The sequence below is a fragment of the Apis mellifera genome, linkage group LG10, assembly GCF_003254395.2.
Source record: "Apis mellifera strain DH4 linkage group LG10, Amel_HAv3.1, whole genome shotgun sequence".
Taxonomy (NCBI): Eukaryota; Metazoa; Arthropoda; class Insecta; order Hymenoptera; family Apidae; genus Apis; species Apis mellifera.
Window position 1 is genome coordinate 3,046,407 of NC_037647.1, and position 12,925 is coordinate 3,059,331.

The 12,925-nt window shown below is 36.3% G+C and overlaps 1 long non-coding RNA gene across 2 annotated transcripts; it reads left to right on the top strand.

The window, feature by feature from the left end:
- Positions 1 to 79: 79 nt before the first annotated feature.
- LOC107965086 lies at positions 80 to 12,263 on the top strand. Of its 2 annotated transcripts, none has more exons than XR_001704562.2 (3): positions 80 to 1,726; positions 1,839 to 2,695; positions 12,085 to 12,263. It is a non-coding gene; the product is annotated as an uncharacterized LOC107965086 (long non-coding RNA). The 2 variants fall into 2 exon arrangements; XR_001704561.2 differs by having other exon boundaries at positions 1,839 to 2,467.
- Positions 12,264 to 12,925: the final 662 nt, after the last annotated feature.

Genomic DNA, 12,925 nt, shown 5'->3' on the forward strand with positions numbered 1-12,925 from the left:
GAGAGAGTTTTATATATATATATATATATATATATATATATATATATATATATATATATATATATATATATATATTTTAAGTATCGGATTATGAGCGATCACAGTAAAAGAGGCCGAATATAGGAAAACGTTTATTTTTTTATCATATGTTATCTCCATATCATACATTTTTAGTCGTTTCCTGAACGAGAAATTTATTCCGGAGAGTCATAAAATTTTCACCAACGATGAAACACGCGCGCGCGCACACACACGGTCACGGTATCGTGGCGCGGAAAGTAATTACCTTTCGCCGGCAGTACGGAAGGCAAAACTCCGGAATTTCGAGTGTCGAAATCTCCGAAAGAAAGAAGCAGGACTACATGTATCCGGCAAAGAGAGAGAAATGAACGTGCGAGCGAGCAAGCATCGAGCGCGCACGCACGCGTGCGTGCATGCAGTTACGTATATTCACTCGCGCGAATTATTCTCGTCGACGGTGCTCCAGCCGGTTCCATTAATTCGAGTGCGCTACTCTACCCTGTAGAGGGTGAAATTACCCTTGAAATTATAACAGGTTGATACTTCAACCGCACTGGCATCGACCGTCAGGTCGCACGGCACGATCGATATTACTTGGTCGATGCGATAGTGGGCATCAATAGTGTATACACATACACGAGTCCGCCGTTTAGAGAATAGTTTTCAATTAAGCACACTAAGAATGGTAGCGATAAAAGAAGAATCGTCGAATCGTTGTCGTCTGAGATCCAGTCTCGGAATCGGATAATCGCCATTGTCAATTAAGCTTCGCCAAGCGACTACTGATCGCGCTCGATGCAAAGACTGAACGCGCATGCGCCACGTTCGATTTTCGTATCGTATCGTAATATTCATCGAATGTCATATTCATCACGATTCTTCTTTGAATGCACTGGTGTACAACTTCTTCGATCAATCTAAATCTAGTCTCAAAGGATTCTTTCTGAAGAAAGGCTCATCGTCGAAGCTATTTTATATCACGAATAAGCATGCAAGTATCAACACAACGACATCAGCACGATACACGTTGCACAGACGGTTACGCATACACGACTTCTTTCCACGGCACTACCAGACGCTGCTAACCCCCACTACTGCGCCGTAGCCTAACACCAAGAGACCAAAGTCTCACAGACGAATTCTCACACCCGCGCACAGTCGGAGCGAGCAAGAGTAAGAGTAAGAGGAAGAGAGAAAGAAGATAGGAGGTAGAGATATGGATAGACAGATACAGACGGAGAGAGACAAGGAACGAGACACTGTGCAAGCAGACAGAGATAGGAAATAGGCAAGAAGAGACAGTCTCGCAAGAGCTGTTCGGGTATACGGGCTCTCGTTCGCGACGTCGTCGTCGGTAGTATAGACGCGCCTTAAGGAACTTCGACGCCTGACCTTACCTCGGCCAAGGTCGTGCCACGACGAACCGTCTGCCGTCTCTAATGTCGTTTTGACTGACTGGGATCCGTGTTTTGACGAGCGGCGGACCGTGCGTGTGCTCGGTCATCGGGTGGACGTAACGTCACCGGAGAAAGGCAAGCACACACGTGACATAGGGAGTCTGTGGTGCAGTTTTATTTCCACCGAAGCCAACACACGGTCCATTTCGCCGACCGAGACCAAACTTTTCCATTAGGCGACGCGACTAACGCTCCCATGGCTCTTCTTAACGATCCCCGGTCTCTTATATTAAATTCCGGTTTTCGAGGTAAAAGTATTTCGATACTTGTGCGTTGCTTCCAGACGAGGATCCGACGAAAAGCATCATCCGTACAAGCTACATCTAAGACGTAACACAATTACGTAATTAACTTTTCCAGCTTTCGGCCATAACTTTCCAGATAGCAACTAAGGGCTACTCCTCTTCGAGGTTCGAGCGTGATGCTATACCTGTACATGCACTTTATAACGATCCAGGCAAACTTTTCTCTTCGTTTGTTTCGCATCGACTGTAACTGTTCCGCGCGGCTAAACGCGAGCCGGGACCAGTAGCTCGAACATTTTCGTGGCACGGTTAAACTTTCCCTTTCGCTGCCTCTCGTCTGTTTACCGAGAGGCAGAGTCGCGCGATCAAAACAACCGCGAGCCTCGGACGATGATTCGCTCATCGCGCATACCGTATACCACCACGAGTCTCTTTCTCTCTCTCTCTCTCTCTCTCTCTCTCTCTCTCTCTCTCTCTATCTTTTTGTTCCCCATATCAGACTGCGTGTACATACCATATCAAACCGCGTGTAGCGATAGCGCACAGTCTCATCGGTATAGATGCACCGACGACGTCGCCTGTGACGACCGCGACGGCGACGATGGCGGCGGTGGCTTTATCGCTCGCCGAGTGAACCGAGCGGAGCGCGCGTGTCTGGCCCGTGCGTGTGGACGCGGCTTAATACACGCCGGTGAGAAAAAGTGAGAAAGAGACAGACACCGTGGAAGGAGAAAAAGGCCGAGCGTGAGTAAGAGAGATCGGTGTGGTGTGAAAGAGAGAGGACTGTACGTACAGACAGAGAAGGAGAGTCGCACGAGACAGTTGCGCGCGCGAGCGTACGTCTGTGTGCGAAGTTGGCCGCGTCTGTGTACGCGCCGTCTAGACAGGAGGTTGTTGGGGCCGAACGAGGGTCGGCGGAGAGAGGCGAAAGACGACGTTGTGCTGGGCTGGAGGGATTCGTACGGAGAGAAGGTGGGGTGGATACGGGTACGAGCAAAAGCATGGGAAGGAAGGGGGGGGGTGGCAGGGAAGGCAGCAAAACGAGATAGTGGGGAGGGTATGATAACCGGCTATCATATCTCAGGGTCGCTGCTACGAGTCCTCCGGTCCCCTCCCTCTCTCCCCCCCCTCCCTTCCTTCTCTTCGACGATCCTTCTTCCTCTTCTTCTCCTCCTTCGCCCCGTCTGCCCTCCGTGTATCCTCACCTTCTTCGCCGGTCCTGTTCCTCGTCGAGACGCTGCACCGACCGGTGCAGAGCAACCTCCACCTCCGCCGACAGCTTCTGCTTGTTCTTCTTCCTCCTCTTCGCCTTTCGTCTTTTAACCCTCTCTCTCCCTGCCTCTTTATTCCACGCTCTCCTTCGTCCACCACTTCGTCTCGTTCCTCTTCCTTTACTCGTTTTACTTTTTCTTCGAGTTCTCTCCATCCACCTCCCTCACCCTATACACCACGTTCGCCCTTCCCTCACCCTCTTCCCCTTACAAATCGACTTCGCCGCGACGTGGCCCAGACGGAACGCGATAACTCTGTCCGTGTGCTCCCTTCCCCCCTCCTTCTCTTTCTCTCTCTCTCTCTCTCTGTCTCTCTTTTTTTCCACCCTTGCCCTTTTCTTCTCTTTCGATTACACTCGCCCCCTTTTATTTGCCCTCCGCGAGAGACATCGCGCTACCTTATCGCGGGGATGGGGTTGTGCCGGCTGCGCCATAGGTACTTCCAATCACGCTCCCTGGAACCGGTATATACGCGTCGTTTTTGAGGGTATCGCGGGCTACGAGACTTCTACAAGACGATTGTCGAGGTACGCTCGATAGCACCGTGCCTGTCCATGAAAATGTCGCGAGATACTTTTGTCGAATGGGAGATCGCGTTCACATAAACGCTTTTCCGAAGAATTCGTTCGCCAAAGAATGTTACGAGATGTTTTTTCAGAAACGTTTAAGAAAATTTTATGTATATACGTAATTCAATATTAAGAGGCAGAGGTAGTAAGTAATGCAATGAAATGATACTCTAATTTTAAATGGTTGTAATATCTAAAAGAGGTAAGAAAAAAATTTGTCCCTGAGAAGATTAAAATTAGCGGAGAATCGTTTTTTGTTTTAATAAAATTTGACAGACAATTTGTCAAACAAAGTTAAGCTATCAAGCTCGTCAAAAAACTTTTCTTTTCTGCTGCCTACACGCTTTGTTGTGTTTCGACTTTTATTATTCGGAATACCTGAAAATGATATCATTTGCGTGGGCGGGTATCCGAATCTAATAGTAGATATCAACAACAGCAATTTGTCACTGAAAGATTTAATAAATCTAAGTCTACGCGAGACCATATAATGTTCTCTTTAATGAACTTGATATCTCAAGATAATTTATTCGTACAATGATATTTGATATTCACAATTTTGAGTTCTAAATTAAATCTAAGTTTAATTTAATCGATTTTGCAAAAAGTTTTAATATACAAAAATATATGAAATATAGAAAATAAAATATTAATTATTCAATAATAATATTTAATAAGCAATATAAATCTTTATATATATTTCATTTTCTTTAATTAATAGATAATATAAGATAATAATTACTAGAAGTAGATAATTTAAAAAATATTATAATATCTTAATAAACAAAAATAAAATCGAACAATAATCCGCTATAAGAAATTAATTCGAGCTCAACAAATTCCTTATCGCTCGAGTTAAAATATATCTCAAAAATTCTTAATCTCTCCTCAACAAAATTCGAGAATCGACTAACTAAAAATTCATCAACGATCGCCTTGATCGCACGGTGGGATCATCGATTACATCCCCGCCACGTTCCTTCTTGAAAAGTCTCGATCGAGTAGCGCACAGGTATCGTACACCAGTTTGATCGATGTCACCAGCAAACGTGCACGCAGGAGCAAAGTGAAACGTGAACTCGAAAACGTGACTCTCTCCTGTCAGGAGCAGCGTCGATTGCCACGAGGTAGCCGCCAGCCATCCTGATCGTGTCCTGGACCGGCTACACGCAGGGATATCGACACTCGTTTCGCCCTTATTTTATTTTATTTTATCTTTTTTTTCTCTCTCACTCTCCTGTCCACCTCGATCGGGTGTCGTCTGCCAGCTCCAGTACACCCCGGGGACCAATATCGGCCCATGTCCATTTCGCGCAGCAGATTATTTCGAATGTCGTTAGGAGAGGAGTAAAAAGAGAAAGGGTGAAAAATAAAGAGGAGAGAGAGTGGCCGTGTCGTGGAACCGAACACGCGTATCGAAAACCACGCGTAGCTCAGGTATTTTCGTGGATCCCTGGATTAGTATTCATGCGATATTCTTCCTTCTTTTTCACCTTCGATCGTCCAGACTATCGATTTCAAAAGTTCGCGAAATGTGGTTACTCTTTTTTTTTTTCCACCGCCTCTTTTGGTCTGGAGGAGCGGATTTATCGTGACGAGTCCGTAAGATTTTTTTCAATACGAGTCAATGTGAAATAATCATCGTATAGTATAGAAAATTATCTATTCTTTTATCAAAAAATATAAAGAAATAAGAAGAACACAGAAAGATTCTTTTCCAAAATTTCTTCGCGGATCGATTCGATTTTGAAAGAAAGGAAATGGAAAAAGAAATATAATATATTTTCGATAAAGAAATATAAAATACTCTTCAGTTTATCATAGAATTTTAATTAATTAATTAATACCTGCCGTCGGATGAAAAAAAGTTAAAAATAGTTGGCCCAAAGAAAGAGAGAAAAAGAGAGTTGGCTGGAATCCTCCGCACGAAATCTCGTAAAATCTTTTATAAGCTCGTGGGCCCGGTGTAACGACTTTGGCAAAGGTGGCGAATATTCCGGCAGAGAGGACGTTTATGCGCCGATATCTACGCTGTAAATTTTAATCCGATGGGCGTCTGCGTCCCTCGTGCCCCCTCGGTCCCCCTGGTTGGTTGACCGACCGGTCGGTTTTGATAAAACCGGTATCGCGGCGAGGATTTTCGAGATTAGAGGAACCCACGATAATTCGCGCGCATTGTAACGCCCAAAGACCGCGGATATTATCGATCGACAACGATAAGAAGCAACGAACCGTCGAAAGTGGCGATGATAAGGCCATGAATGTATGCACGCGATCGAGGAAATAAGAACGATCAGAAATTTTTCCACTTTCGATGAATATAGAAAGATCGTTGTCTGCGAGATACGATAGGGATAAATAAGGATTATCCAAAAAGAAGTTGAAGAGACGTAGAGAACAGTACATATAATTCAGAAGATTTTGGAACTTTCTTTTTATTAATTATAGTTACGCATAATATGATAATGTTTTAAATTTTAATTGAGATATATTGAAATTTATTGCTTTTTTTCTATAATAATTATAGTTGTGCAAGAGAATTGATAATAGTTATAGATACTGAAAGTAAAATTTATGCAAATATGACTGATGAAGATAGTATGCAAATATGATTCGAGAATTTATTATGAATATTATTGCCAATAAAATATTTACAATAAAGTATTTCTGAATGTACAAAGTCTCTTTAATAAGTAATCAATTTTAATGTGTTCAATAGCAATATTTGAGAAATGATCATTAATCTTTTTTATTCTTTTCAAAAAAATGAAAAACAGTTTTGTTTTTTCTATCTTTATGTATACGAAAGAAAGGCGTTAAGATATCTAAAATTTCTTATGGATTTATTTATCTTGGCAAATGGAATTTGTAAAAAGTAAAATGGAAAAAATCTTCTCGTTAGTAAAATTTATCAATTTTTTTCTACTTTTATTTATTAAATCTGTACGAATTCCACGTGTTATTATGAGTTTTAAAATATTATTGCATTTATAACTTTTTCAATGTTATTTAATATTACTTTAATACACATAGAGAAGGGAATTCAATTCTCCCGATAATATTTCAGCAAAAATGATCATTAATCGTGTGCTAAACTACTATATTCGATCATAACAAGTTACACTATATGCAATTTTACTATTCCGAATAATTAGAACTCGTGTTTGGAAACTAAATCAAATATCAAATTTTGGTGGTAAACATCAGGAATCGAAGAAATGATTAATGAGAAGAGAATTCACTGGATATTTAGTTCAATTTCAGAATACCTGGATCCTCTGGTTTTCAATGGCCCGAATTTCAATTATTTTCACCAATTTACTTGGATGATCAATTTGATCAAAAATTCAGAAATATTAAATGTCACGCTACAATGATCATTGAAATTCGTTTTAAAATAATCGTAATTTTTTTTTTTTTTGATCAAACATTAGCGAATTTATTACAAAATTATTTACAATATTATTGCGAAAATTGAGTCAAAAGTGTTTTGTAATTTTTAGATTATATTGACAATTTATGCGATCATCATTTCATTTTTTAAAGTTTAAACCACTTATATCATCGTCTCCCACGATTTATCACAACACCCTTTCAGAACTGTGACCTATTACGATATCAAACACACATTTGTCTATCAATGTAATTCTAAACATTCTTGCACGTCTCATTTTTGTCTGCTCTCATTTGCCTTGAGTTGCTCAATAATCCTCGACACTGATAAAACACGTATACTCGACACGAGAACAAATCTTTCGTGTTTGACTTGAAAGCAACCTTCGATTTCTCTATCAAATCTAACACCAAATCTCGGTAATCAAATAAAAGGAAAAATAATACTTTATCGTTTCATTTTTAGGCCTTACACCATTGCGTGATATATATTATCGATACCGAACAGGTGATCATTTTATATAAATGATTCACAAATGGTCAAAATAATTTGATAATTATCATGATAATTGAGGAAATCATTAGTAATTCTCTTAATCGTATAGATATAAACATATGTCTGTATATATGTGTATATACAGATAATGACAAACAATAAATTTTATTGTATATTAAAATATAAATTGTAATAGAATGGAGAAATTATTAATACAACGAATAAGATTCATAATCAAGAGCAAGAGTCATTGAACTCTGATATATATACATATAAATTTGAAATAATATAAATTTTATCAGAATATTTTTCAAAATTATTATTAGTACAATGACAATCAAAATTTAAAATCAAATCAAAAGACATTGAACTCCGATATATAAAATTGTAATTTTTTAACTCATGAAATAATAATTAATATCATAATAAGAATAAGAATGATAAAAATTCAACATTAAAAAAAAAAAATCTTGTTAATATTATTATCAACGTGTTGCGCTTAAAAAAGAAAGAAAAAATGATACGATTCCTTTCTTTTCTGCTTACCATCATTCATTAAAATCCAAAATCGACCAAAAATCTTAGCTTACCGCTTATTAACTCCATTCCCATTAACACGGACAGCACACTCACGAAAGATAATAGCAACTCCACCGCATTAAAACGAAACGGTTCCCTTCTTTTCCCGCTCGTTACACCGTTTATCGACCTGCACAGCGTCGCGACTTTCACTTTCGAACCGTAAGACAATTCACCCCTTTGACAAGTATCGATCAACAGTGCACACCGGTGTCGTCGACCCTTACAATTTCCAACATACCAGCCATTAATATACGATATCTATTTTATCATTCCTGTTCTTCGTTTGGCCGAGTTTCGCGTGGAATAATCGTTCCTGAAAAATTGATCACCGCCCGCGAATTAACTCGATTTAAACCCACGTCCTCTCTTTTACATATGTACATCTCGTATATACGTATACGTCTCTCCCTCCCTCCCTCCCTCTCTCTCTCTCTCTGTTTCTCTGTCTCACTCCCTTTTGCCCTAGCTCTTTGCAGCTTTATTTTAATTCGAAGCGCGGATATGCGCGCGTGCAGGCACCGACGACGCCGGGCATAAATTAAACGGCGTTTTTCGTTTCGCTCCGCTGACAAATATCGACGCGCGCAAATAAATTCCATAATTTATTCCCGACTGACTGATGAACACGGACCGTTCCATAAATACAGAAGAGAGAAAGAGAGAGAGAAAGAGAGAGAGAGAAGAGAGAAAGAGAGGACTCTTGAATGAGCACGCACAATGTCTGGAAATGGAGGATTCGGTGATTTCGAGTTTTTTGATTGCTCGATTTTTAGGATTTATACGCGGATTATTTCCCTCCTGTTCGATTATTCTGCGTGAATCTTATACCGTTATGGGTTCCATTCGATTAACGAATACGAAATATGAGTATTATTTTACGGAAAGTGAAAGGTTTTGAGAGTATATAAAATTTGATTCTTCTTATTTTAGTTAAATATCAAAGATTTTATGAACGTTATATATAATTTTGAAAAATCTTCTCTCTCATGTGTAGTTTATTTTAAGCTTCAACTTTCACTTCATCATTATCACGAATAATAAATCTAATTAATTCTTTTATCTATCAAAACAAAGGAATCAAAGACAATGGTAAAAGAATGTTCTATCTATTGATAGAGGGAACATGAATATAATCTCAACGAAAATTTCGAGAACCTGATGCATCTTAACCTGTTTTAAATTGGTGATACGCGTCGTTTATCGACACGGTATAATTTTAATCAAGTTGGTGATTCACCTGGCCGATATCGTAACCTCGTGTGTGAATCTAGACAATACGATCGAACACGTGAAAACGGCAGATGCTATTCGTCTGCGTGGGTCCATCCACGTACACGGGATTGTTATCTTAATCCATACTCCGATTACGATACCGAAAAAATGAACTCGAGTCTATCATGCAGTTCTATTGAAATACTGCTACTGTACTTTGTCGAATGAATCAGTAATCGATAGCGAGATATATTATCATGTATCAGTTACTTAAATATAAAATAATAACAAACATTAATTTTTTAAACAAGAACTCTTAAAAATTCTCAAAATTTATAGTTAAAAAATAATGTTATGATTAATATTTATTAAGAAACTTTAATTCAATATTTATTAATTATCTAATTTATTCAAAATTCGTTGAAATGAAACAAATTGATTAATTTTTGTTTTAAAATATAAAGTTTGTTAAAAAGTACAATATGCAAAACATAATGCAGCATTAATCAATTTATTTCTTTTCGATTGCAATTTCACAAGAAGTAAGATATAACATTTCTCGAGAAATTCTCGATAAAGAATTCTCGAGAAGAAATGCTAATCTTAGGATAATTATCGTATGACGTTTATCTTGGTACAGTTCTTGAATTTTTTCTGCTTCAATTTAACAGCAACGATTTTTAACCAAGTCATTGTTATAGTTATTACTAAAACATTTTTAGTAGTACTTCGCTCTTTTATGATCCTTGAATCACGAGAGAAGGCTTTTTAATTTTATATTTCTAGCTATACATACTTGTATGTATGTCAATGAGAATTTTTTATATAGTAATAAAAATAATTTAATTGAAATTATATCTCCATACACAATAGAAAATTATAGATACGACAATATATAGCAAATTACATAACAATAAAAATCTTAATAAAGATATGATAAAACTAAGAAATTGAATATGTATGGATGTTAATATAATTAATAAATAATCGAATGCTGAAATTAATCATTTTATTCTCTTCGGTTATTGAATCGAATAATTTTAACCCTTGCCCACATATTACTGGATGATTTGAGCCACGAATATTAAATTTCCACATTCTAGTGATAACATTGAACAAAGTCAAGAAACTTATCTTCATTGGAATTTTAAGGAAAGCTTGCCAAGATTCGATTTTGTAATTTTGATAATTTAGTCTTTGTATTTTCTTCTTCACACAATTTTTTTTTTCACGAAATGCAATATTATGTGAATATCTAATTACTAATTTCACATAATTAGATAACATTTATAAAATATAAAAGATATAATTAGATAGATAATATATACATATTTAGATAGATAATATCTAATCCTAAAAATTAAAAGACTGATATAAAATTTGTAAAAATAATTATATATGTAAAATACAACGTGAATCTCGAGATAGAACTTAATATATATATATTTTAGCTGACTATGTATAGTGAAAGGCGTATGATTATTCGTCTCACAACGTCGTATCCGTAAGAAACATGCAACATGCAAATAAGAATTGAATATACGTTTCATCTTACGAATAAATGCATAAATTGTAAGGTGCTAATGGGACCAAGAAACAGTTCCACAGGAATGAACAGAATGGATACAAAAGTTTATGTTCGTCTGGTGGTCTGGAACGTCACACGTTCGACTAAATATTTTGAAAACATTGTAAGAAACATACCACTTATAGAGAGTCTCTTAATCCGTGAATGAAAATAAATAGTGACTGAAAAATTCATCGCGCATATGTTTGGAACAATTTATAATTTAATCATTCAGTGACGACTTAAATACATATATTGCATCAACCCTTGTTTTGTCTACATACGATTCATGCAAATAAACAAGCTTCCAATAGTAATAACATTAATATCATGTAGTGATAATGAAATAATTAATCCAGCAATAAGAAATGCAATTAGAAATGATGATGGTACAGAAGGAATATTATTGCGTCCTGTTTACAGGAAATTGTGTAATGTATTGAAAAAAATTGAAAAAAATATTAGAAAGAAAGTAATTAAAAATTCCTAAACTTATAATATCTATAACTTGACAAATTTTATAAGACTACAATTCATTTTTTCTAAATAGATTTATATTAATTCGAATTATTTACAACTCGAATTTAAAGAAGCTTGATCTCTATTGGATTTGATTGTATATTCTCGATGAACCATTTAAAAGAATCGAACCACAGATTCTCGATCACTTTCTTCACTTTTTAAATATATATAAGTGTGGAAAATTTGTAAGAAAAATAATCGAGTGCGTAAGCATCACCAGATTTATAAAATGTTATTGAACGAAAACGAATGATAGATATTGATAATTAATTAAAACCATTGACAGATTTCTTGACAAATATTCTTGATTAGAGAATGTTTCCGGGATTGCGCAAAGTTCATCGTTATCGCGATTTCGCAAACTCTGGATTTTCTAGACCCTATGATAGTTGGAAATTTTGCTAGTAAAAGAAAAATAAACAATTTTATCTCCGTGTTATTAATAGCACCATATAAGATATCCAAGTGTCAATTTTTCTTATACATAAGAATACAAATATAAATATATTTATATAATATTATATATATATTTATTATATATTATATATATATTTATATGCTATATATAGAATAAAATTGGGTTTAGATTTTGAAATTTGAGTTAAGTCAAATTTTAATTATAATCTAGTGTACAGAGCAAATTTGGCTGGGCTAAGTTTGATTTGAGTTAGTAGTAACCTAAGTTTAAATTGAACCTAGCGTTTTAGTGTAAACTAAACGTGGCTAAGTTGGATTTCGTCTGTTTCCAGGTCTTCACGTTTGGAAAGGCAAACATATGGAACGTAGAAGGCTAGATAAGCGAAAGTCGTGATATACGAAATGCACGAATGGCGAATAAAGGAAATAATATATAAATACTAATGTAATATTCTTATATATATATTATAATAAATATAATAATATATTATTACATGTAACAGTATAATTGACAGTAATACAAATTTAAAAAGAAATAAGATAAATTGTAAAAATAAATTTATATAACAAAATTTGTATTATCTTTTGTATTATTATTTAAAATAAACAATTTGAAAATATTTTACTTGTGTTTTTTATTTCAAACAAAAACTATCCGATCCTACATTACAATTCCTTTACGTATGTCCTCATCCTTATTCCAACGTTCTAAACACCCACTAAAATTCAAAAAATCTATTCGATTCGTCACCGATAAATCAGCAAAGTTCACATACCAATATAGAAACTGGATTGATACGTAATAAGATATTGTCACGAGTCTTTTATTTTTACCTGTCTATGGTGATAGAGATCAAATATTCAGTAGGCGATTTCGAACAAGTTTCACGACTTTTTTTTTTTTATCGCAATATATAGAAAACACTTTCATCCTACGTCGTCGTGTGAGAATTCGAAATCTCTCGTTAAAAGCAAAAAAGAAGAAGACGTAATTCCCGGAATTGAAATAATTATTCATGGCCTCCGCGTATCACGAATTATCGCATGGATCGTCATCACGTGGCGTTTTACGTCACGAAACCGATTGCGAAACGATCAAACGATCCTCGATCAAGGAATTACTGTTACTCTTATTTCTTAACGCTTCGACAAACCTCGAAAGGAATTTCTTTG